This window comes from Jaculus jaculus, chromosome 2 (genome assembly GCF_020740685.1).
Source record: "Jaculus jaculus isolate mJacJac1 chromosome 2, mJacJac1.mat.Y.cur, whole genome shotgun sequence".
In the NCBI taxonomy this organism is placed as follows: Eukaryota; Metazoa; Chordata; class Mammalia; order Rodentia; family Dipodidae; genus Jaculus; species Jaculus jaculus.
The window spans coordinates 157,571,370-157,596,803 of record NC_059103.1 but is presented as its reverse complement, the minus strand read 5'-3'; the positions used below and the strand labels follow the sequence as shown (position 1 = coordinate 157,596,803).

Below are 25,434 nucleotides of genomic sequence, written 5' to 3'. Positions count from 1 at the left end.
TGAACATGGTGGCACATGGTTGTAATCCAAACACGTGGGAGGTGGAACCAGATAAGCTAATCAGTTACACTAGCTGAATCACTAAGCTATGGGTTCAATGAGATAGCCTCATATCAATAAATAAAGTGGAAAGTGATAGAGGAGGACACTCAACCTCAACCTCTGACCTCCAGATGAATGCATACACACATGCACAAAAGAACACACATATATGCTCACACACATACAAACATGCATACACACACCACACACAAAAACACATAAAACTGTAGAAGATTAAAATTGGCTAGGTAGTTTAGGGTGACAGGACCCCAAAGAGAACAACTCTCTCTTGGCTAAATGTGAGTCTTGAGATGGGCTTCTCAAACCCTATTTTACCTCACTGGGTAAGTGCTGTCCTTCTTTTAAGCATGGGGCTTCTCAAGCACCCTTCATAGGCCTTGCTTTGAGCTCTTAAGTTCAGGACTTCCCAATCTCCATCTTAACTCCTTGGGCAACAGCTATGACTTCCTTCCTCCCCTCTTCAAGCTCTAAATAATAGAAAAATCTTTCTGAACCTTATCCAATTAGAGATGCTCCTGTTTTGAAAAAGTATGGCCTTCCAGAAATATTACTGAAGATGAAGCTAAGGGTTGAAGGCACAGAGAAGTGGGAGAGTCTTCAATGACTCTGTTGACTGAAAATGGACCATCACAATCCAACTTGGAATAAGGAAAAAGTCTGGCTTACCTGACCAGTTTACTCTAAATGATGCCTGTGAGATCTGCTGATCAGATTCCTCTCACTGTGACTAAACATGGCAAGCTTCCACCTGCTCCCAGACCCTTGTCATTTCTTGTAACATTTACTCTAGCAGAGTTGCAATCATAACTCCTTCCTCTCCTTGAGACATAAATCATATCCAGTCTCCTTCCAGTTTTATAGTAATGTCTTTCTCATGCAAGTGGGAGCCATCTATTTGAGTTGTACCCATCAAGAAGGATAAAGCCCCCGTCTCCTAACACCAACTAAAAAACACAGAGGTATAATCATGTAGCACCAATGGTGTCTAATACTTTTCCACTACCTTGCCTTCATGCTTAAACCCTCCCTACTTTTTGTTTAAATGGAGTTAATTTCAATGTATGCCCCTTTGCCAATAGTCATTAATAAAGTCCCCTTGCATGTTTAACATGTCTGGTGCAATTTTTTCTTTGACACTGGTACTACCCAGTATATGACTTAAAAGAGATGCACATGTCTTCCTCAAACACATGAGAAGAAATGCAAAGAACAAGAAGGATAAAAACTATATGAAGGAATGCTTTACTTCTGATATGAACAATAGCATATGAACAGGACTCATGCTATGTTTTAAATTTGAAAAGCAAGAAATTAGTCCCAACCTTTCTTATTATCACAAAGAACAGCTTTGATAAACTAGATCTTCCTTTTGCAATAGATAAGTGGTGATTTTTAATAATCTGTCAATATTTATCATAATACTACATGAATTAAATCCTGCTGCTACCTAGTATATTTCAAAATCTGGCTGAGATGTGGGTTGTCCAAGACAAGTATTGGGATGCTGGTCCAAGTGAAACAATTATTTTATCACCACCCTTTGGAAAAAAAAAAAAAAACACCTTAGTTTTACTTCAGAATTTTAAAGTTCAGCAGTGAATGGTTTGGATTTCAAAAGACTTAATCTTGAGAGGGGTATGAATTACAGAGAGAAGTTTTGTTGAAATACCACTGAAGACAATCATCATATTGTTTGAATTAAAACTGGTATGGTCTCAGTTTTAGGTTTCTTCTCACCCCTTCACGTGGCATATGGTGTTTTTCCTTCTTGCCAGAAACATCTATAAGGTATTTTATCTATTATGTACAGTTGCTGGACTGGAGTACATAGGATGTGGCATCAGTACTGAGTCTTCAAATATATTTGGTAAAATAATCATATATTTGTGCCTTCTGATGTCAAAATTAAGTTATATGAGTTCATGAGACTTATGTAATAATTTTAAAAATAAATTAGCTGGTAAAAAATGTCTGCTGGAAGTGATGATAATGAGTAATACAAAATATTTACATTTAACTGGATATGGTAACACACGCCTATAATTTCAGCACTTACAATGCTGACAATGGAAGATAAAGAGCTGAAATCTAGTTTGGGCCACACAGTAAGACCCTGACTCAAAAGTAAATTACAATTAAATTAAGATGCATGGATAAATTTTCATTAACCAAAGTTTAAACTAAACCATGAAAATACAAAGGAAAACATTAGTGCACCATTAATAGTTGTAGTAAGACGTTCCTACATTAGTATATCACATTTAATTCTGAAGTGTTTTGCCTGCCCTTGTCCTACTTGACATTAGATTCATTCCTTATTCTTCTTCTGCTCTGTGAGCTGATTTTCACTTGAGTTTGGCCTCTCACATGCTGAGGCAGGAACCCAGACTGCACTCCACTTTCCTGGCTCACCGTCTTTCTTCTGAAGCGCTTCTTCTCCCTCTGGACTTCAGTTTCCTCTGATCCAGCACTCTGCTACCATGTCAAGTAGGTTGCCACTTTCTCTCTCTTTCTAGTTGTGTTTCTTCTTGTAAGGCTGTAATTATTACCTCTTCTTTATTTGGCTTTTCATCTTTAATACTTCGGCTTCAGTTCACTGAGTTAAATTATTTTCTTTCTCTCATACCCTTTCTTCACTTTGTCCCCCCTCTCTCTCTTCCTCTCTTTCTCCTTCCCTCTCTTTCCAGTAAAGGAATTTCAATGTAATTTCTGTTTCTTTATTTAAAAATAAAGTTTTAGATCTTTTCTGTCAAATAAGTGACTAGCCATTTAATCTAGATAAGAAATATGCTCCTTCATACTCCAGGTGCTTTTATCGTAACTTGGAGTACAACAGTCAGCAAGAAAGACACAGACACTTCAGTTCATAGAATTTCCATTTTAAAAAGAGGAGATAAATCTTAAGTACAAATAAATCATTCACATACTAGGTGATGGCAATAAGTGGTACTGAAAAAAATAATAAATCAGGGAAAGAGAAATAAAGGGGGAAAATTCATGAGAATGGGTAGCAACTTAAATTGGATGAACAGGAAAGTGACATTTGAACAAAAACTTGGATAAGAACTTAGCATTATGGTGCCTGAGAGAAGGGGCTTAGAGTAGAGAAAAATCAAGACAAAGGTGATGCTTTATCTGCAATTTATGAAAAGCAGCAAGGAGATCATACAGCTGGAACAGAATAAAAAGCTGGTTATTATTAAGGTATTAATTTCTAGGTTGTTACTAAAAGATTAAAGTAACAGAGGAGGGAAACATGTGCCACTCAGGAGTACTGAAAAGACTGGTAGTTTTGTCTTCTTTGTTTTGTGTATGGTGGAGGGGCAGTGTGGGGTATATGTATTGTATGCATGCGTAAGTGTCCTTGTGATCTCCATAAGCTACCCTAACACTGTGGTGGCCAGAGCAGGGCACACCACTCTTCCACCCATTCTTATTTGAGCCAGAGTTTCATACTGATCTATGATTCTGGAGCTTATGTTTTTGTGGTGGTTCTTTGTTTGTTGTTGTGATCTCAGGTGACTGTGGGTAATGGGGTTACAGGTGCATGTGGCCTTACCCAGATGTTTAATATGGCTTCTGGAATTCAAACTCAGGTAATCTCAGGGGTCCTCTGACCCTCATGCTTACTTACACTTAACCACTGAGCCATGTCTCCAGCCTGGACCATGGTATTTAATTTGGTAGATTTACAGCAGAGCAAAGATAGGAACTGATCCCATTACTATATTATACACACTCTGCAGGGCATGAAGATGCTGTAAACAGCTTAGAGTGCACCAGGTTGGTAGCCATGACCACATTAGTGTCATTGGAAGTTGTAATTGTATTGGTCCCAACTACTGTACTGTATAGGTTGCCCTGGGAGGAATTGCACTTGAATTAGATGCTAGTGGTATATAAGAAAGAGATTCGTGAATGAGATTTAGATAATTCTTGTCAGTTTCCCAGAGACTAGAAGTACCTGGAGAGGAGTAAAAGTCAATGGCTCCTATGCACGTCTCCCTGCCCTGGCTCCACCCTCCATAAACCTCATTGCCAAATGACAAAATCTACAGAATTCTCATTATTGACTAATACTGAGGTTAAAATAAAACTTAATGGTCATCTCCTTGTCTTCTTACAGACTACATTTGAAAATAACTACTGGGAATAACTGCTAAAATAGTTAAAAGTAAGGTGGACATGGTGGCTCACTTTGAGTTTGAAGCCAGGCTGGACTACAAAGTGAATTTAAGGTCAGCCTGCATAAGAGTAAAAACCCTACCACAAAAATTAATAATAATAATAATAATAAATATTTTAAGTAGTACTGGCTCCAGAGGGATGGAGCCTTCATTGGTATTCATCACATTCAAACGTACAAGGAGGAAGCCCTAGTCATGCCGCACAATGGGAATGGGGATTGAACCTGAGTGAAAACATTTCAGAGTATGTCATAAGGGAGATTAAAAATCCTTAAGCAAGGCTGGAGAGATAACATAGCCATTAAGGGACTTGCCTGCAAAGCCAAAGAACCAAGGTATGTTTCCCAGGACCCACATGAGCTAGATATACAAGGTGGAGTGTGTGTCTGGAGTTCCTTTGCAGTGGCTAGAGGACCTAGTGAGCCCGCTCTCTCCTTTCTCTCTCTCTTTCTCTCTCTCTCTCTCTCTTAATTAAATAAAAGTATTTTTTAAAATTCTTAAGCAAATGAAAGGTAAATCCAAGAGTCCAGTTCAATTCAGTCAAGATGTTTTAATCAAATACACACACACACACACACACACACACACACACACACATATGATATAGATATATATTCTCATAGATGATAATTATTTAATATTTAACAATTACCATATGCCAAACCTGTATAACTTTCTAAGTTAAATGCAAAATACCATATTTTGCATCCAATTTTGTCTATGTATATTTTGTTCAACGTCCAACTTATATCAGGGCTGCCTGGATCCAGACATAGTATGCAACTGTGTTACTGTTGTGAAAAATGAAAACTGAAGAAATTAACGAATACTTGATAAATACAGCACTCATGACCATGTCTTACAAAGTAAAAGTTAAAATTTCAGTTATAACTCAGAAAATAGTAGGTGCCATGCTGTAAAACAGGTTATATACTATGCAGAGGGGACACACTAAGTAATTACACTGGTAGTTTTGACCCATGTACTCAGGTCCATGCATAATTAATAAAAGAATGATGCCTTCATCAGCACCAATGGAGTATGTTCCACTTTCTCCTTACCATTGGGAAGAAAGGAGAATATCACTTTCATCTCATGCCAAGTGAAAAGAACTTAGATCAGCTGAAGTACATTACACACACACGCACACGCACCCAAGTGCGAGTGCGTGCGTGAACGTGTGTGTGTGTGTGTCTTATGAAGTTTGAGGAAACAAGGGTTTAGTGTCTAACACACATTGAAGAGATCTAAAGGTAAGAAAGAGAGAGGCTGGTCTGTCTGCTTGAGGGTCAGGGGAAAGGGAAGAGACCAAACTGCTACAAGGAGTAAGCAGCCCTTGAAATAAAAGACACCTGGACTTGCTTTTCCCCCACTGACCCTAAGGAGAAAATCATCCAGGAACTAAGAGATGAGATGGAGGGGGCAAAGAAAGGTTGTTCGTAATGTGAACACTGATAGACAGCTCACATTGCTCACACCTTTAAAACTGCTCATGAAAGTTCCCAATGGGGAAATAACTGAGAAACTCATAAAAACTCCAGATGGAACTAAGAATAAGGAACAGAAAAGATGGAGAACTTTGATGTCTCCACATTAGTTAATGTCTAATGCATTGGGAAACTCAGTTTAAAATGAACATTAGTAGGTTAGGGAGTTAAAAGATATAGGACCTTCAAGTAATAGGGAACAACTACATGTAGTGGGCACCACGTTCTTTTTACAACATTCAAAACTCTAAATGTGTTAGAAGTATAGTTTTGTGAACTGCCCCATTCTTACATGGATCAACTAATGGAAAACTACACAGTATTTTATCTAGTCTTTGAGTCCTTTCACACATATTTTATAGACATATTCATATTTACAAATAAGTCTTGCCATTATCTGAGCCCTCCAAGCTTTCTACAGTTTACATCTGTAAATTTTCCATGTAAAACTTGCATGTGTGACTGTTTCTTGTTAGTGTGTTGCCAGAGATGGCAAGCATGCCTGTCAGGAGCCATAGAGCAAAAGCCTCTCCATTTTGCCTGGGCCTGCTCATAAACTGACTGATTACTCAGAAAGCTGGTCCATCGAGCTTTCTGCTAGGTACGTCTGGAACTGGTCAGCAGACTGCTTACAGAATCTTATCTTTTGCAAAAAGCCAGTTTATGGTCAGGATGTGAAACCTGGTGCAGTCAGGATGTTAAGCCAGTGAGGCAAGATTAGATGAACACCTAATTACATCCCCTCTAGGTTTCCTGACAACTCCTTGCCCTGACCACGTCTCCTTCCCCCTACAACCCTATATTAACCTATGAGTAAGAATAAACTCTCGAGACCGTGACAAATGTCTAGCATGGTCTCCTTCTTGTGTCTGTTTGCCTACTTTCATTCAGGTTGATTTTCACCTCGCTTCTTTGTTCAATTCCCCGCTGGCCGGGCCACATGCCATTTCAGTATCACAATGAAATAAGCACTGAAGAGCTGCATGATGCAGTTCCAGCCCACCTGTCTCTTCCTTGGAGTCCAATGTGGCCCCTCTATAGAAACATCTTTGGCTCTCTATGCTACAGATATCTATGGTTTTCTGTACAATGTCTGTCTTTTTTCTGTCTTTCACTTGGTGCACCAATGTCTAAGTTTACTTTTCCAGCAAAAATTGATGTTAGTGAAGTGTTGGCCAATGTATCTGAAAGAGGCTCTGGCATAGAACTGGAAAAACAAGAAAATGGGTCAGAAATAGTTGTTTTCCTTAAATTCCTTAAAGAAAGTCAGGCATGGAGTACAGTACACTTAGGAGGAAACAATGAACCTTCTGGAACAGTGTAAAAATTGTTCTATGACTAATTTTTCTGAATGGTGGCAATTGCAGCAAACTATGACTCTTTACCAAGAATCCTTATAGGAAAAACAGGTCAGAAAGAGTTCAATCAGGGGGATGAACATCTAAGTATTGGAGGGACACAGAGAGGGGAATTCAAAAGAAATGGTTGGGGGATAAATGGGTTTATTGGATCAATGGGGGAACCCCCATTTTGTGGTTGTTCTGTCTCTCACCTTTAACATAGTAATTGAAAGTAGGAGTTCATGAAACCACAAGTGCTTGACCACACGTACATGGGGGAAAGTGTGAAAATAGTTAATCATTATAGGGGCCTGACAACTGTTTTTGAGGTAAATAATTATGGTATTGTTTGATGTAAAGAAATAGCAAAAAGTTTCTATGAATTCTTTGGAACTGTACCTTTCTTGAAGTTTGCTCTTGCATGACATGATCAGAAAATAAAAGACTGAGGTTAAAATCTGTGGCAGCAGAAAGAGACAGAGATGGAAAAACTCAGCTGCCTTCAGCATTAGCCTGTCAGCTTGCTTCAAAACTCGAACTCAAGTAGTTATTGCTCCACTCCCTTTCACACCTCTCTTCGGGGACCCTCCTTCAAGCCAGGGCTGGAACCCGGCAATGTGTAGCTTGATTAATCTGATGTAAAATGGGAAACAACTTTCTGCCATAACCCTCTGCTGTATGCTTACTCTCTTTGTAGACCTCAAACATTTATAATCACAAGACAATCTTTTTATTATGAGTTACTAGAAAAGTGGCCACTTCTGTGTCTGAAGGGATACTGTGAGTCAGGAAGTGAAGGAAGCTAGGGTAAAAGTGCGAACCTTCCCAGGGGTGACTTTAGGGACAGGACATACATGAAGCCATCTTCTGTCTCCATTCACAGGCACAGCCTCCCACAGGCCTAGGGAGAGACACTTCCTGTCAGGCACTATCTCCCACCTTGACTGACTTCCTTTACATCAAGCAGGAAAACTGCCTCCTTCTCCATTGATCCAACCTGTTTCCTGGAGAAATAGGGCTTCTTTGATATGAGGACTAGAAATGTAAAACAACCATCCAAAAGACCATTAATATTGATCATGACCTAATCGCACCTCCAAGAAAATGATGAAAGACAACTTCCTCTTACTGCACAGCCCAGAAAACTGAACAGCAACACATAAACAATAATGATGTCCAAAAGCTCCACTTATAGAACTTTTATTCCTTTCAGAGTGTTTTCTGAAAATAATTTTCTGAATTTTATAATTACCTCTTCTAGTTATGGCATTTTAAGCCCCTCAAATAAAAAAAAATCTTAATTACATTATATATTCATATGAAGGTTATTAAGTAACTTTTAATCCTATGATATTTCAGCTCAAAATTTTTTATGGTTTGAATGCTTATATTCTCAAATACTTATGATGTATTGATCTAAAATCTGTAGGTGATAATTTTAAAAGCTAGAGCCTTCAAAAGGCCATCGGGTCCTTATAAAAAGGGGTCTCTGCAGGCTGCTGTGCCCCCTCCATCATATAAGAATATAACTAGGTTCTGTCTATGGACCTGAAGTCCAGTCCTCAGCACAACTTACAGTTGTCTTCATCTTGAACTTCCCAGCCTCCATAACAGTAAAGAAAATAACCTTCTGTTGCTTATAAGCCCATTCTGTGACAGCCATCTCGCCTCTCCAGTCAGGTTTTTGAATGCCTCGCTGCTAACTGGTGGTGCTCTTATGCTGTTACTGTCAAGTATCTTGGTCACAGTCATGCAGCCTTTCATTAAAGCATATATCTAACCTTATCTAACTGGCAGGAGAGAAGACAGGGAAATAATTCATATCTCAGCCTCATCCAACTCCTTATAATTCTCCATTGTTTCCCATTACATTTAATTCAACTAGTCAGACATCAGGTGGTAAGAAAGGACAGTTGGTCCACTTTACAAGTCTTTGAGTTAGGAATAAAGCAGGATGGAAAAGGGTAAAGTCTGCATGTGTGCACACAAGTATATGCCTTACTATGTTCACAGGCTATACTTCCTGTATATGCACTTCAAGTTTCATTAAAATCATGAGAACTGGATATATTATCATCTTATTGAATGGTGAATTCTGATGAACTCAGGTAAATACATCATTCACAATCACATAACTCGAAGTTGCAAGTTGGGTTTCAACTTAAGACTTTATGACAAGAATATGTGTTACCCAGCATGTATTCAGCATGTATTTTCTCTCTTAGAACAAGAGTCAGTATCACACAGTATGGCAACTGATTGGAAGCACAATATTAAAATGAAATGTGTAGTAAAGTTACACTATAATATTAATATTTTCAATATTCTATTTAATATATTATAAATGAAAGAAATTATATGTATTTGAAAGGAAGTAAAATTAGCATTATTTTCTGCTGCATTTTCACTACTTAAGAACAAAAATACCTGTTGAAATATATTACAAGATATATTTAGTAAGAAGGACAATTATAACTATATAGGGATCAAATGGTTTTCAGAAAAATTAGCAATGCTTAATTTAAAATATGAGACAGGAATCCCATTTATAATTGTCACAAACATTATAAAACATAGTAAATTGCCTCAGAAAACTGTAAGACCTATATGAAACTTGAATAAAGTAGTTTAAAATAGGTGTTAAAAAGTTACTAAAGAAAGGCTGAAGAAAGTAGTTAAGGTGCTTGCTCACAAAACCTAAGGACTCATATTTGACTCTCCAGTTCCCAGTAAGCCAGCTTCACAAGGTGGTGCATGTGTCTGGAGTTTAATTACAGTGGCTGGAGGCCCTGGGGCACCAGTTCTCTGTACCTCACTCATTCTCACTCTCACCTTCACTCTCTGTCATTAAAAAATCCAGTGGGTTGGGCTTTCCTCAAAAAAGAAGTTTACTAAAGAAACTAAAAATGAATAATTATTAATGCATAACCATAATTTGAGTAGTAATTTCAAGATTTACTTATCATGAATATTTGTGATATATATATATAGAGAGAGATATATATACACATATATACAATAGAGGATAAATCATTATGTATTAAGTATAATGTTTCCATAACCAATCTTAGACACTTACATGCAAATGTTATAGTTAACTGTGAACATATATTCAAGTCTCTACATTACTTACTACTAATCTTATAAAAGTAAATTCATTTTGCCTATTAAAAAAATAGAAGGGGGCAGGGAGATGGCTTAGTGGTTCAGGTGCTTGCCTGCAAAGCATAAGGACCCATGTTCTACTCTCCCGATCCCACATTAACCAGAAGCACAAAGGTTAGGTAAGCACAATGTCATACATGCCCACTAGGTGGTGAAAGCCTCTAGATTTGAATTGCCATGGCTGTAATTCTGTGTGTGTGTGTGTGTGTGTGTGTGTGTGTGTGTGTGTGTGCGTCCAATTTTTTTTAAAAAGGGAAAAAATTAAAGTAAATCAATATAAGTGCTAGAGAGACGACAGCAGTTAAGGCACTTGCCAGAGAAGCCTAAGGACCTATGCTCGACTCTCCAGGTCCCACATAAGCCAGATGCATCAGGTGATGTAAGCACACAAGGTGACACATGCACTTACGTCTGTGTGTCTGTGTGGCACATGTGTCTGGAGTTCAATTACAGTGACTGAAGGCCCTGGCACACTAATTCTTTCTTTCTCTCTCTCTCATGAAAAATTAAAACAAGGATAAACAAGCAAAAATACATATCATCTTCCTAAATGAGAAGATAGGGAAAATGAGGAGTATTCTTGTACTCTTTTATCTACTTAATAAATTTCTTATAAAACAGAAATTAGGTCACCAGATAGCAAAACACATCATAAACTTATTTTTAGTCCATATAAAATTGTCATAATACTAGGTAAATTTCAATAAAACAGAAGCTAGTGTATTTAGTATATTTAAAAGACCATAAAATTGTGTCATAAATCAGTAATTATGATGGAAATTGCAAAGACAAATTATAATAATAAGTTTTGGACCAAACAAATACATTTTGCAATGAAACATTTTTACAAATGATAAATATATAACTAAAGAGAAGATTTCTGTGAATGAAATCAATACCCCAGTAAATCCAAGCTAACAAGGATAAAAAGTAAAAAAGAAAATAGAACAAAAGAAAGTAACAGATTAGCCAGTCTTGGTGGCTCATGCCTTTAATCTAAGTACTTGAGAAGCAGAAGTAGAAGGATCACTGTAAGTTCAAGGCCAGCCTGAGACTACATAGTGAATTCTAGGTCAGCCTTGTCTAGACCTTCCCTCAAAAAGAAAGAAAAGGAATAAAAAAGAAAGTGAGGAAAGTGAGTACTAGATTGAAGCATAGAATAACATGATGACAAGTTGACAAAAGAACAAAAGATATGAGGAACATGCAGAGAAATGAGACAGTATTTTAGTAAATAAATTCCACAGGAGATTTATCAGAAGGAAAATTTGATAGAAAAATAGTAAGGGGGCTGGAGAGATGGCTTAGCGGTTAAGCGCTTGCCTGTGAAGCCTAAGGACCCCGGTTCGAGGCTCGGTTCCCCAGGTCCCATGTTAGCCAGATGCACAAGGGGGCGCACGCGTCTGGAGTTCGTTTGCAGAGGCTGGAAGCCCTGGCTCACCCATTCTCTCTCTCTCCCTCTATGTGTCTTTCTCTCTGTGTCTGTAGCTCTCAAATAAATAAAAAATGAACAAAAAATATTTAAAAAAAAAAAAAAAGGTATGTGCTACCATACCCACCTTAAAAAAAAAAGAAAAATAGTAAGGAATTTTCTTAAACAGAATAAAAATACCTATAAATAAATAAATAAATATACCTGGGGGCTGGAGAGATGGATTAGCAGTTAAGGTACTTGCCTATAATGCCAAAGGACCCCAGTTCAATTCCCCAGGACCCATGTAAGCCAAATGCAAGTGGCTCATGTGTCTGGAGTTTGTTTGCAGTGGCTGGAGGCCCTGGTGTGCCCGTTCTCTACCTATCTATTTGCCTCACTTTCTCTCTCAAATACATAAATAAAAGTAAAGATATATTTAAAACAGTAGTACTGGATTTTCAGAAATATAAATCCAAAGATTAGGGGAAAATGAACAAAGGAAAGCAGAAAATTCTAAAAGCTTCTAAGTACAAATCTTACTATTTTTAGTGAAATAAGGAAAGACTGTATCTGAGTTTGTAGCTAAAACGAAGCCATGGAGTAGTAAAAGAAAATGATGGTCAGACTAGAATTCTATGTTCTGCACAAACATGATCCCTAGGCTGATGAGGACCAGGCAGGGCACCATTTTGGAAAATAGCTTTTTAATTTCTTTAAAAATCCAATTAGGGGGCTGGAGAGATGTCTTAGTGGTTAAGTGCTTGCCTGTGAAGCCTAAGGACCCCGGTTCGAGGCTCGGTTCCCCAGGTCCCACGTTAGCCAGATGCACAAGGGGATGCACGCATCTGGAGTTCGTTTGCAGTGGTTGGAAGCCCTGGCGTGCCCATTCTCTCTCTCCCTCTACCTGTCTTTCTCTCTGTATCTGTCGCTCTCAAATAAATAAAAATTTTTAAAAAAATTTAAAAAAATCCAATTAGGATTATTGATCATTTTACTTCCTCTCTAGAGAAATGTCTGTTCATTTACTTATCCCATTTATTGATAAAGTTGCTTTGGGTTTCTTTTGGTATTTAGGTTTTCAGTACTCTGCATATGCAAACACTATTCCTCCATGAGATATATAGCTCGCAAATGTTTTCTTTTGTTCTGCAGGCTGTTCATTCACTTGATTGTTTACTTTACTATATAAAAGCTTTTCAATTTCATAATATCCCATCTATCACATCTCGTTTTTATGTTCTGTGTCATTGGAATCCTCTCAAAAAGACCTTACTTATCTTACTTATCTTGCATTAGTTTCTCCATGTTTTATTTTTAAAACTTCAATTTCAGGACTTAGATTAAGTTAATTGATTCACTGGAATTGATTTTTGCTTTTTGTTTGTTTGTTTGTATCTTTCTTTCTTTCTTTCTTTCTTTCTTTCTTTCTTTCTTTCTTTCTTTCTTTTTCTTTTTTGGTGTTTCAAGGAGGTAGGGTCTTGCTGGAGCCCAGGTTTATCTGGAATTCACTATATAGTCTCAGGCTAGACTCCAACACACAGCAATCCTCCTACCTCAGTCTCCCAATCTTTCCAATCTTGATGGGTTCTTGAACTTTATCAGTAGATGGCTTTTAGTAATATAGCTATTTTTACTATATAAGTTCAGCCAAGACACGAGCATGGGGAGACCGTCACATTTCTAGTGCCTTCTTCAGGGTTTTAAAATTCTCATTTTAAAAACTTTTATTTGCTTGGTTATGTTATTCCAAGATGTTTTGTTTTAGAGATTATTGTGCAATGAGATTGTTTTCCTGGTCCTTTCTCAGTGTATTGTTATTGGTATATAGAAAGGAAAATAATTTTGTATATTGATTTTATATCCTGTTCCTTAACTGAACACTTACCAATGCTAAGAATGTGGTAGACAGTTTAGGCTGGTTTATGCACAGTATTATGTCATCTACATAGATAACTTGACTTCATCTTTTCTTTTCATTTATTGATTTATTATTATTATTTTGGGGGGGTTCAAAGTAGGGTCTCACTCTGGTCCAGGCTGAACTGGAATTCACTAATAGTCTCAGGTGGCCTCGAACTCTTGGTGATCCTACCTTTGTCTCCCAAGTGCTGGGATTAAAGACATGCACCATCACACCCAGGTATTAATACTTTTTTCAGAGGTGGGGGTTGTTGAGGTAAGGTCTCTAGCTCAAGATGACCAGGAATTCACTATGCAGTCTCAGGGTGGCCTCGAACTCACAGCAATCCTCCTACCTCTGCTGCCACAGGGCTAGGATTAAAGGCATGCACCACCAAGCCCAGCTACTTTGTCCTTTCTTATTTGTACCTTTTTTATTTCTTTCTGTTGTCTTATGTTCTAAGAGTTTTAGTGCTCTATTAAATAAGAATGAAGACCCTTGTCCCATTCCTGATTTTAGTAAAAATGCTTAAAGTTTTTTTTGTTTTTTTTTTTTTTTACATTTGATTTGATTCTGTTGAGACGAGTTCCTTCTTTTTCTAGGTTCTTCTAGGTTTTTTATCATGAAGAGATATTAGACTTTTGCAAATACTTTTTGTGAAACTTGAGATTCCTTGAGTCTAATATAAATGTGATGAATGAATACACATATATAAATGTATATATGTTGAACCATCCTTGCATCTATGGAATGAAGTACAAATGGCCAATCAACACATGATAAAATGATGTTTAAAATCTTTGGTCATCAGAAAATACAAATTAAAACTCCATTAAGATTCTATCTCACTTGTGTAAGAAGAACTATTACTAACAATCACAAATGCTGATGAGGATATGAAGAAAAAGGAATCCATATACAATACTGGTAGGAAGATCCTCCACCCACAGTGGCAGTTAGTATAGAGGTTCCTCCAAGAAAAAGCTAAAAATAGGGCTGGAGAGATGGTTTAGCTGTTAAGGCATTTGCCAGCAAAGCCAAAGGACCCAGGATCAACTCCCCAGCCTCCACATAAGCCAGAGGTACAAGGGGGCACATGCATCTGGAGTTTGTTTGCAATGGTTAGAGGCCCTAAGAGCCATTCTCCATCTGCCTCTTTCTCTCTCACACATAAATAAATAAAAATAAAAATATTTGAGAAAAGGGCTGGAGAGATGGCTTAGCAGTTAAGCGCTTGCCTGTGAAGCCTAAGGATCCCGGTTCAAGGCTTGATTCCCCAGGACCCATGTTAGCCAGATGCACAAGGGGGCCCATGCATCTGGAGTTCGTTTGCAGTGGCTGGAGGCCCTGGCGCACCCATTCTCTCTCTCTCTCTCTTTATTGGCCTCATTCTCTCTCTGTCTGTCCCTCTAAAATAAATAAATAAATAAAACTGAAAAAAAAAATTAAAAAATATTTGAAAAAAAAAAAAAAAGAAAAGCTACAATCAGGGTTAGCATATGACTCAGTTCTACCACTTCTGAGTGTATACCTGGAGGAGTCCAAAGCAACACATCACAAGATACCTGTACATCCATGCTTACTGTAGCACTATTTACATAACCAAGTAATAGAATCTGTCCATTTTAGAATAAATAAAATGTGGAAAGGACACATATGGAGTTTTATTTGTCCATAAAGAAGAATGAAATTATGCTATTTTTCTGGAAAATGAATGCAATTTAAGATTATAATGTTAAGTCAGATGGAAAGACAAAGCCAACTTTCCTCTCATATTTATTCATGAAATTCTCTATAGACATGCAAACTAAATAGACAGATGTATAGATGGATGAATAAAGAGATCATATTGATTAGACAGATAGATATATAGATAGACAGACACATAGATTGTTAGACAGACAGACAGGAAAACCAAAAGGAAAAGGGGAAACTAGGTGGAGGAAGGAAACAAGTATGAGGGGGGGAAATTGGGTGATACTAAAGGGAGGAAATGGGAAGGATTAAAAGAAAATAGGGCTAAAGAACATGATATATTTTAAAGGAACTGTCTTTATGAAATTGATGTATGTAAAATTGATATATGCTAATACAAGCAGAGAAGAAATCTTTGGAGGAGAGCTTAACTAAGTAAGAAGCAAAAATAGATTTCACAGACAGGCAGCATGATCACAGAAGCAGAGAGTGGAGTCCTGTGACTATACATCAAGGAATATGGCAACCACGAGAAAATGAAAGTATTGTCCCTTAGAATACCCAAAGAGACCTTGATTTTGATTCACTGCTATGGATTGAGGATGTTAGGCTGCCATAACTTTTCTAGAACACATTTGTATTATTTTCAGCAACCAAGTTTGTGGTAATTTAGATAATACCAAATGTTAGTAAAGATATGTGGGAATTGGAACTTTTAAGCGTTGCATATAAGGAATGTTAATTGTTGTAACCACTTTCTTCAGAATAGTGGTGATTTTTTAATGTCAACATATAGCCTCTATATGATTTAGCTAGCACATATCTAGGATTTTACTGTAGAGAAGTCACAAAAAAGAATTTCATGTGAATATTTATATTGTGTAGTATATTGGAAACTACCTAAAGTTTTAGCAACAAGTAAATACAAAAACATAAATTATTGGGCTTGAGAAATAGCTCCCAGTTAAGGCACTTGCCTACAAATCCAAAGGACCCAGGTTTGATTCCCCAGGACCCACTTAAGCCAGATGCATAAGGAGACATAAGGAGTTTGTTTGCAGTGGCAGACCCTGGCATGTTCATTCTCTCTCTTTCTCACTCTCTCTCTCTCTCTCTCTCGCTATCTCTATCTCTTTCTCTCCCAAGTAAATAAAAAATAAAATATCGGTGCTCACTTTAGCAGCACATATACTAAAATTGGAATGATACACAGAAGATTAGCATGGTCCCTGTGCAAGGATGACAAGAAAATTCATGAAGAGTTCCATAATCAAAAAATAAAAAATAAATAAAATATTAATATAAATATCTATAAATTATCAATGTGTACCTCGTTGCATGGACATTTCAATATATATAGAAATTGTGATGTGTCTGTGCTCATAAATTAAATGAGCTATGGACGTATACAATAATGTGGATGACTCTCTAATTATGCCTTGTGAAAGAAACTGAGCAAAAAGGAAAACACACTACATAATTCCACTTTAATAGGTACACTCTAAAAACTCATAGAGAAGGCAGTACAATGCAGATTAGTGATCACCTGCAGGAAAATGTGGGGCTCAGGTATGTAAGATGATCATATGTTTACATGTATGACTGTGGCAATGACTTCACAAGTGTACACACATGTCACAACTTATCAGATTCAACTGACTTGACAAGTACACCTCAAAAAATTGTTTTGACAAGGTCTGAAAAGCACCCATGAGCAAGTTATGCTGAGTTTACTCAAGAGAAATGAAAGTTATTCTCATACTGAGACTTATATGGGAATGTTCATGACAGCTCATGTGTAGTACCACAAATGTCCATCAGCAGATGCATGGATAAATTGTGGTTTATCCAACAAGTGAACTGCTCTTTTCAAGAAAAATCAAGGAATGGACTATGGAACACAAAACAGCATTTATGTAGCTCCAGATGATTTCTGCTTATGGGAAAAGCCACACACACGTATGTGTGTGTGTGTGTGTGTGTGTGTGTGTGTGTGTGTGTGTGTGTGATTCCACTTAGAAAAACATTTAAAAGCTGTAAACTAAACTGTAATAACTGAAAGTAATAATGGTTTGTTAGGACAGTTGGGCAGAGCATAAAAATCAACAAAAGGACTAGCAAGGGAACACAAGTGCACTTTTGGGAGTGATGGGCATGTTCATTATCTTCATTATAGAGGTAATTTCACAGACTTATACCTGTGTGTAAAATGGTAGATTTTAAAGTATTCATTGTAAACCTACATAGAAATTATACCTCAATAAACCTGTCTATATGTGTTAACTTATGTAATATATGATATACTCATATGAATAAATATCTATTAATTTTGATGTTTGTTAAAGTCTTGCAATATCTGAAAATAAATAGTAAACAAATATTTGGAACAATCCATTTCTGAAAGATTTCATTCGCCCTTTCATCAAAGGACTCTGTGCATGTTATGCCTATATAACCCATGAAAAGCTCTTTATAGCAACAGTATATAGCTAAAAATAGAATAGAAAATATAGGGCTAAAGAGATGACACAGCTGTTAAGTGCAATTCTAGCACAAACATAAGGGTCTGAGCGAGTTAGAGACTGCCTGAGTTCTAATCTCCAGAAACCATAATAAATATCTGTGTGTAGTGGCCACACACACCTGCTATCCCAGTCCTGATAGAGTAGAGTAGAGACCTAGGATAAATAAGATAGAGCTGGAAAGCAGCCATACACTCGGACCACAACAGGCAAGAGCCTCCTTCCACAGGCAAATTGTCTCATGGATACATACATGTGCATATATCACACATACGCACCACATGGCACACACCACCAAGAGCAAATATAGATGATAGATAGATAGATGATAGATAGACAGATGATAGAAATAATGATAGATAAATAGATAGATAGATAGATAGATAGATAGATAGATAGATAGATAGATAGATAGATGTGTATACTGTTAGCTCACATCAACACAAACACAACTGAACCATGTATGAGTGAAGAAATCTTCTGCTTAGGGAAGCAAATTAAATATAAAGCAAATAAGATGATTTCACTGTTGGTCTAATAAGTTGAAAGAGGTATTAGTAGAGAACAATAATCTATAGTAATCTAATTAAAATCAATTACTTGTTCTATCCCACAACTGTATGTGGAGCTAAGAGTATCAAGAACACTTAATTTTTGCTCAGCAATAATTTCATTTGAAGGAGATTATACTACCTAAGAAGAAATTTAATTTTTAACTTAACTATTACTTTGAATTAAGGTTATTAAATTCCAAATAGTTAAATATGAATCAACTTTTAAATTATTAAATATGTGATATAAAAAACAGTAAAGGCATTTTTGGTCTGCCTTTTAGGAAGTAGAATTTTATAGTACCATTGCCATTTGGGAAGAGAGTCAATCCCCAGTCAGCGTGTCTCGTGCCAGAAGGTACAACATGGGCGACTGGGGAAAAATAACCAATATCTGTCCAAGCAATTCATGGTCTAACCTACTTAGCAGCAAACAACCTGTCGTGATGCCCACACAAGTGCAATCGTGGCACACAGCCATGGTGGGGAACCAGCTGCTCTTCATTTGGCTAATTGATCCCCTCAGTGGTATGGGACCCATAGCTGGAGCTGGGAAACAAGTCAGAACCATATCCAAACATAAGCCCACTCTCCAATATCAAGCTACCATCAATCATGGGCTACAAGGCCTACACCTATTAAATTCTCTATTAAAAAAAGTAAGGGTTATCTCATTTGTCCTGGTGCTAACTTACTCTCTGCTGGAGAATCTGCTTCTCTTATTCAGACTGATGTAGACCCTAAGGAGAGAGCCACCCCATCAAAGTTCAAAAGGGCCCTGGCTGAAACTAAGAAAAATTGGCAAAACAAGCAAGGGTGCTGTTTTCCTGAAGAACAGGATACCAGCACAAGGGGAAAGGAGGTCAACACAGAGAAAAATCACCTCCTACCAAATCAGAGAGCCAGAGCCCCAGAGGCCCCCAACACCTCATCACTGAAGCAGACCAAAAATGAACCCAACATGGCTCAGGGAAGTTTTGTGGAAGAGGGGGTGGAAAGAATGTCAGAGCCACATGTTGGGTCATGATATGCAGAGACATTTATCCTACCCTTAACTGTGGGCTAACTCCACAATTCATGACCCATATACCTCAACAAGGAGGGGCCAAGGGGAGGGGTTAGTCACAGATGAGGCTAATAATGGTACCAAACTGTATTTGCTGAATACAAAACTAATTAATAAAAAAAGAGAAAAAAAATTACTTTCATGGTAGCACAGAAGATATGATAATGAAGCTGACTCATATTTTTGAGTCATTATGAGGTATAAAATTGATGATTTTGGACATAGTACATCAATATGTAAACCCAAAGTTTAAGAAGGGGATGTTCATGTAGGAATAACATTTTTGTTTTTCTTTTTTACCAATGGTGACATGCGTCATGATATTTACTAGGGTAACATGCAGGAACTCTCAGAAGACTTCTTATTTGCTCATAAACATGCTACGTCCTTCTAATCCAAGAGAGATCTGAAACAGCTCTGCCTGGAAGTTGACTTCTGAATCCCTTTTTGGGGAAAACAGAGTTGAACACGGAAAATTCCAAGAGAGTAACACTGTAAAGGAACTGAGAGAAGCCCCGCAGACCCTTTCTCTGAAGACAGGCACCCATGATGAAACCCTCTAGGGACACAAAATCAAGACACACGAAATAGCTGTGAAAGAAAAGACTAGGATTTCTTCATACTTTATTTATGGGGAAACTTCCATTGGAATTCACTTCATAGCAAGCAGGCTTTTGCCAGACAGTCTTCAGAAACCTTGTACACAATGAAAAGACTTAATCAGCTTAAATGAACAAACAATTGAAAACTGGGAAAAGTCATTACAATTTCATTACAAGTTAGTATCTATAGCCAAAATTAAAAACCCACTAGGGCTAAGAACTAAAATTTGGCTTTAAATTGAAAATGCCTGCACTTCAACACCTTCCTATATTTCATGACCTTCCTCCCAAAAGAACTCCCTGTGAATAAGTACATTTCCTAATATCTTCTTGGTTTCTAGGCAATCTGTTCACCCAATATTACATTTATTAAATAAATCACTATGTTATATGTAATAGCTAGAAGTTTAAATATACTATAAATGTTAATAAAATATATATTATAAATAAACAAATATATTAAATAAATATAAAATAATAAAAAACAGTAAAGGCATAGTGTTTGAAAGCATTTTTATAATAATTTTTAATTTAGAAAGTGGAGAATGAATCCTCAAAAGAACTTTTTCTCAAAAACAGTTTAGGGGTCAGTTAGTTAATAAAGCTCTGAGACAAACAACGAGTACTGAGCGCTGGTGCTGAATCCGCTACACAGCCCCATAGAGTTGCTGATTTCAGGCACACCATGAGATGGGAAGTAGATCACAAGTCTGAGAACCTCCAACAGACATTGCTAACAAAGTGTGACCATAATGTCATCTGTATGTAAGTATTTAGGAAGACAGCTAGGCCAGTTTTCTGTAAGAATAGATGTTAATGTATCAAGAGGAGATACAAATAAAGAATTTTTGTAGGCTATTAAAGACTACCAAATGGTTTGCTGCCTCTGTGAAGATAAACCTGATGTTTGATGTACAACAATAACCATGTAGACCAATGCATGATGAAACAATAAAATATCACTGATATTACCTAGGTGTGATATGATAAAATTGCATTATTTCTATGTCTTTCCAAGATAATTCTACATCCCCTGAGATAACAACTTCTTTGATTTGGAAAGCTTGCTGCTCATGCACGTAAGGCAAAGCTGCATGTATGTGAAACCAGAACATCTTGAGAAAGACTAATGTTCCAAGTGACTTTGGTTATTTTATGAATAAGGAATTGCATTAGGAAGTCAATTAAAATTTCTGTACAGTGAGATATAAATTTTTATGAAGTTATGCATGTTTGTGATAGCCTACAGTTGTTTCAGGAGATGTTTTCCAAAGATTTCATGTTCCATGTTGTTATTAACTTAGTAATATAATTCATAATAAAATCTTCCATTAAAACCATAAGAATCTGATATCTCTGTATGCAATGTATTCTTTCCATTATAAATCAAATGTGATAAAAAAAATTGATACCAAATACGTAGCAAACATTTCTATAGAAAAATTTCTACCTTTAAATGAAAAATAAGTCACCCAAAATCACAAAGACTAGCTTTGATATTCACATGTATTTAAAAATTAACATAGTAAAAAATTTTAATGGAAATATTACAGTAGAATGTATTTGCTTATGTCCAAACAATAAAGCAATTGGAACAAAGATTCATTTTTAAAAACTTATTTGTTTGAGACCAAATAGTACTCCAGACCAAAAAGTAACCCTGGTATGAGGATTTCATTGGCAACCTTGTAAGCTAATACAAATACTTGATAAATAAGTAAAATTTACTTATAAATTTTGGTGACATTTGTGTATTCTTTCTTGAAAGGAGAAAAAAATTAAACACATTTGTAATTCAACTTTGGGAAGTGAATAGCTAAGTCTTTTATAAAATAACTGTGATTTGTAAGATTCTTTGGCAAAGAGAAGCATGGCATTTACACAGCTCTACGATGGGGCTTTGCATTCCTAATTACATCTATATTTCCCAACAGTAATGACACCATGAGGTTATACACATTTTATAATTAGTAAATTGAATATCAAGTGGTAGAAAATTGTCCAGCGTCATACAACTAGCTCTTGGAGAAGGGCAATCCACGATGCCATTCCTTCTATCACAGGCCAGGCAGGGACATCCCAAGTATGACTTTGACTCATTGCCACACACAAACCATATTCAGTGCTGTGCTCTTCTATGATATCATATGATTCCAATGAGTTTTTAACTTCTGTCTTTTCCTACTTCTCCTTATAATAGGTAATTCTCTCTAAGTTCCTTTCGTGTACATCATCACTGTTCTGTCAGAAATATAAATTCTTTCCATATTGGCACTGCTGTTTATTGACCTATGTTGTCCTCTAACTTCAAATAAAGGGGTTCTTTTCTAAGAGAGTGTTTCCCTATTCCATTTCAGAGAAGTTTCCCTCTGTCTGTTGTAAACTTAGCAAAATGAATAGCTCCACAATGTATTGTACTCTAACCATCTGAGAAGCTATAAATACTGCTTGAGATTGAAATCCCTCATGTTATATGCCACTTCACTAGACACCAGTAGTAGAACTATACACTTGAATTCACGCATCCTGAATCTCCTACAAGGCAACTATCCTGATGTTCTCCTAGGGTTTGAGTCCTCTGAGTCGTTCCCAACAAGAGGCTCTGCATCATCGCTCCACTGCAACGTGATGATCAGATGCCTCATTCCCTCCCAGGAAGCATCTTTAATTGGAGAAAGTAGAAGAAATAACAACTGGGCAAAGTTTTCTCTGAGGAACTTAAACTGCTTTTCACAGATCATTTATAAATTCCTCCCCTCTCCTCCCTTTTCAAAATTCCCACAAACACACATATAAGTCACATTTTTATCAAAACCCAGTCATTTATAAAAAGCAATTATTTTTAAGAAAGTATTTCATAATTGCCTTTTTAAAGCTGTTGTTGTTACAGACTGTCATTAAAAGCAAACATTGGACAGTGTTAGATGATTTGCCTGCATTCTCTACCATGTTCATAGTCAGTTGAACAGGCTTGGTTTCAGGATTAGAAATTCAATTGCTTATGCTTAAAAAAGAAATATCAAATTCCGTATGTTGAACCAAATTTTCTGATACTGAAAAGGTGCCATAGTCATCCCTTAACTAGACGAGTTCCAAAGCCCCCCCTCTAATAGCTCCCCCCAAACCTGCTCACATCCACTGTTATTATCCACATACAGCTTCTAACCATGTCTGTAACAGCACCAGCATCTAATCCTTCCACAGTCTATGTCATGCTAATGGAAGATCTTTCCCAAGTCCTCCTGAGGCCTCCTTTCTCTCCCCCCACCCCACTGTGGCCTTGTGCATTTCATGAGTTACTTTCTTGCCCACTGTGCTGTGGTGAAATATGTTGTCACAGCTATGCTCTTGCACTTGTGTTTTCTGTACATTGAATGCATTCCCTGAAATTCATTTTATGAAACTCATTTCATAAAATTCCAGTGTCACCTTCCAGAAATAATTTCCCTGGTCATTTCCATCAAACTCTATTCCCTTAGTCTGGATTAGATTTTCTGCCTGCACTTCTCATTAGTACTGTGATGCATATATATTTATCATTTGCAATATGCTAGAATATAAACTACACAAAGACAAAATATGTCCCTGAAATCCCAATACCAGGAAACTTGTTATACAGTATTAGTAGCCACAGTGGTAGAGTTCAAAAATATATATGGCATTCACTCACTGGTTGGTGAAAATTAAAATAAGTTTAAGTCATGTAAAACTTAGTGTTTTCATTCACAGCTTCTAGTTTTTTGCTCAATGTTCATTCATTCAAACATACACTTTCTTTTGAAGTATATATGATTTCAGCAAAACTTCCCATCAAAGCAAACTACCCTTCAATGCAAACTGCCCATAAGATTCATCCAACAAGTGGGAAGAAGAGAAACAAATATGTGATTCCTTGTCTCTGTAGTTAAAGTGTGAACCTACTAACTCCCAATCAAAAAGTAGAAATAGCTGCTTGATTCCAAACTTGGAGCTTGAGACTTCTGGATTACTTGGAGCTCTGAACACTTTCAACATGCTATAAGTCTTCAAGAACTTCCCAGTCCAGTTTGTTGTTGTGGTTGATTGTGGTTTTTGTTGTAGTTTGAAGCAATCAGAGAAAGATTCTATGATATAGAGTTCAAAATCTTTTTTAATTTTTTATTTGGAAGGAGAGGAGAGACAGAGAGAGAGAGAAAGAGTGTATGTGCACATTGGATCCTCTTGTCCCTGCAAATAAACTCCAGACACATGTGCCACTGAGGAATCAAACAGTCTGTAAGGCTTTGCAAGTAAGCACATTTAACCACTGAGTCATCTCTCCAGCCCAAGATCAAAACCTTAACTCTTATAAATGATAAACTTACTATAATTTGGATATACCTTAAATATACAAAATTGAACATAGAAGCTCTCTTTCTCATCATCTCTCTGCTCTCTGCCTCTCTTTTTTTCCCACTGTCTTCCCTGCAATGCAATTCCAATTCAGAGTCCTCTGATCCTCAAGTACATTGTCTTTGGTGCCACCACCTCAATGATGCTAATGTCTCAAAGCCATTTGTATGTCTCATCCAGTACTAAACTCAGAATTACTGACTTGAAGTAGAACGTTGTAACCAATGTGATTAAGCACAATTATACCACATTATCAATACTCAGAATTTTCTTAATATTCTCAGGAATATTTGCTTTTCTTTTACTCATGGTTACTGTTTCTCAAAATTAATTTCTATTCATTTAAAAATTTAAGCAGAATAACCAAGAACTTTAAACTATGGAAGGCAGCCACTTTTATTTTTGTTAAATAAAACCTCTGAGGCACCCCATCCTTCTGATCAAGGCTACAGACATGACAACTGATCCCTTCAATAAACAGAATTTAACTGAATTGTTTTTGTGTTGTACATGTACACATTCAAGCACATTGCAAATGTCACTGACACAAAAAGATTGGTAATGCTACACAGTCTAAGGGAACGCCCACCTCTCTCTCCTTGAGTGTAAAGATAGAATCAGAAATTTATTTCTGAGTAGCAGAGCATGGAAAAGTTAATGGAGTTAGATCATATAATACTTATCATAGCAGAATATGAGAGACAGAGATTCTAACCTTGCTAAAATAAAGCTTTAGATGCCCATGCTATGAGAGGAAAAGATAGAAAGCCACATGGTAAAAAATCTATGCGGTGTCTATGACTGGTACTACAGCTGAGCTCCAAGAAAAATCTGGTATCCCACAACAACAAGGATCTGTATTATGACAAGGATTACATTGATAGAGAATAGGAGCAAGGCAGATTTGTTATACGTAGTTAACTAGGGACAGAAGCCCAAGGAGATGCCACCTTGCTGACCCTAACAAGACTAGGACTCAGGTCTGATCCAGTCTCATCCAAGATGGTTGCAAGCAGTACTCCCCAGCAGCAAGTTTCTGCTTCTTCAAGTTTTCCGTGACTTAGCACACCT

The 25,434-nt window shown here is 36.9% G+C and overlaps 1 protein-coding gene and 1 non-coding gene across 2 annotated transcripts in view; one reads left to right on the top strand and one right to left on the bottom strand.

Moving 5' to 3' along the window:
* Window positions 1-25,434, bottom strand: part of Cnbd1 (cyclic nucleotide binding domain containing 1) — a 403,107-nt gene that overhangs the window by 320,457 nt on the left and 57,216 nt on the right. The gene's annotated exons all lie outside the window — the stretch shown is intronic.
* Window positions 16,419-16,525, top strand: LOC123458995. Its single transcript, XR_006635927.1, has one exon. It is a non-coding gene; the product is annotated as a U6 spliceosomal RNA (small nuclear RNA).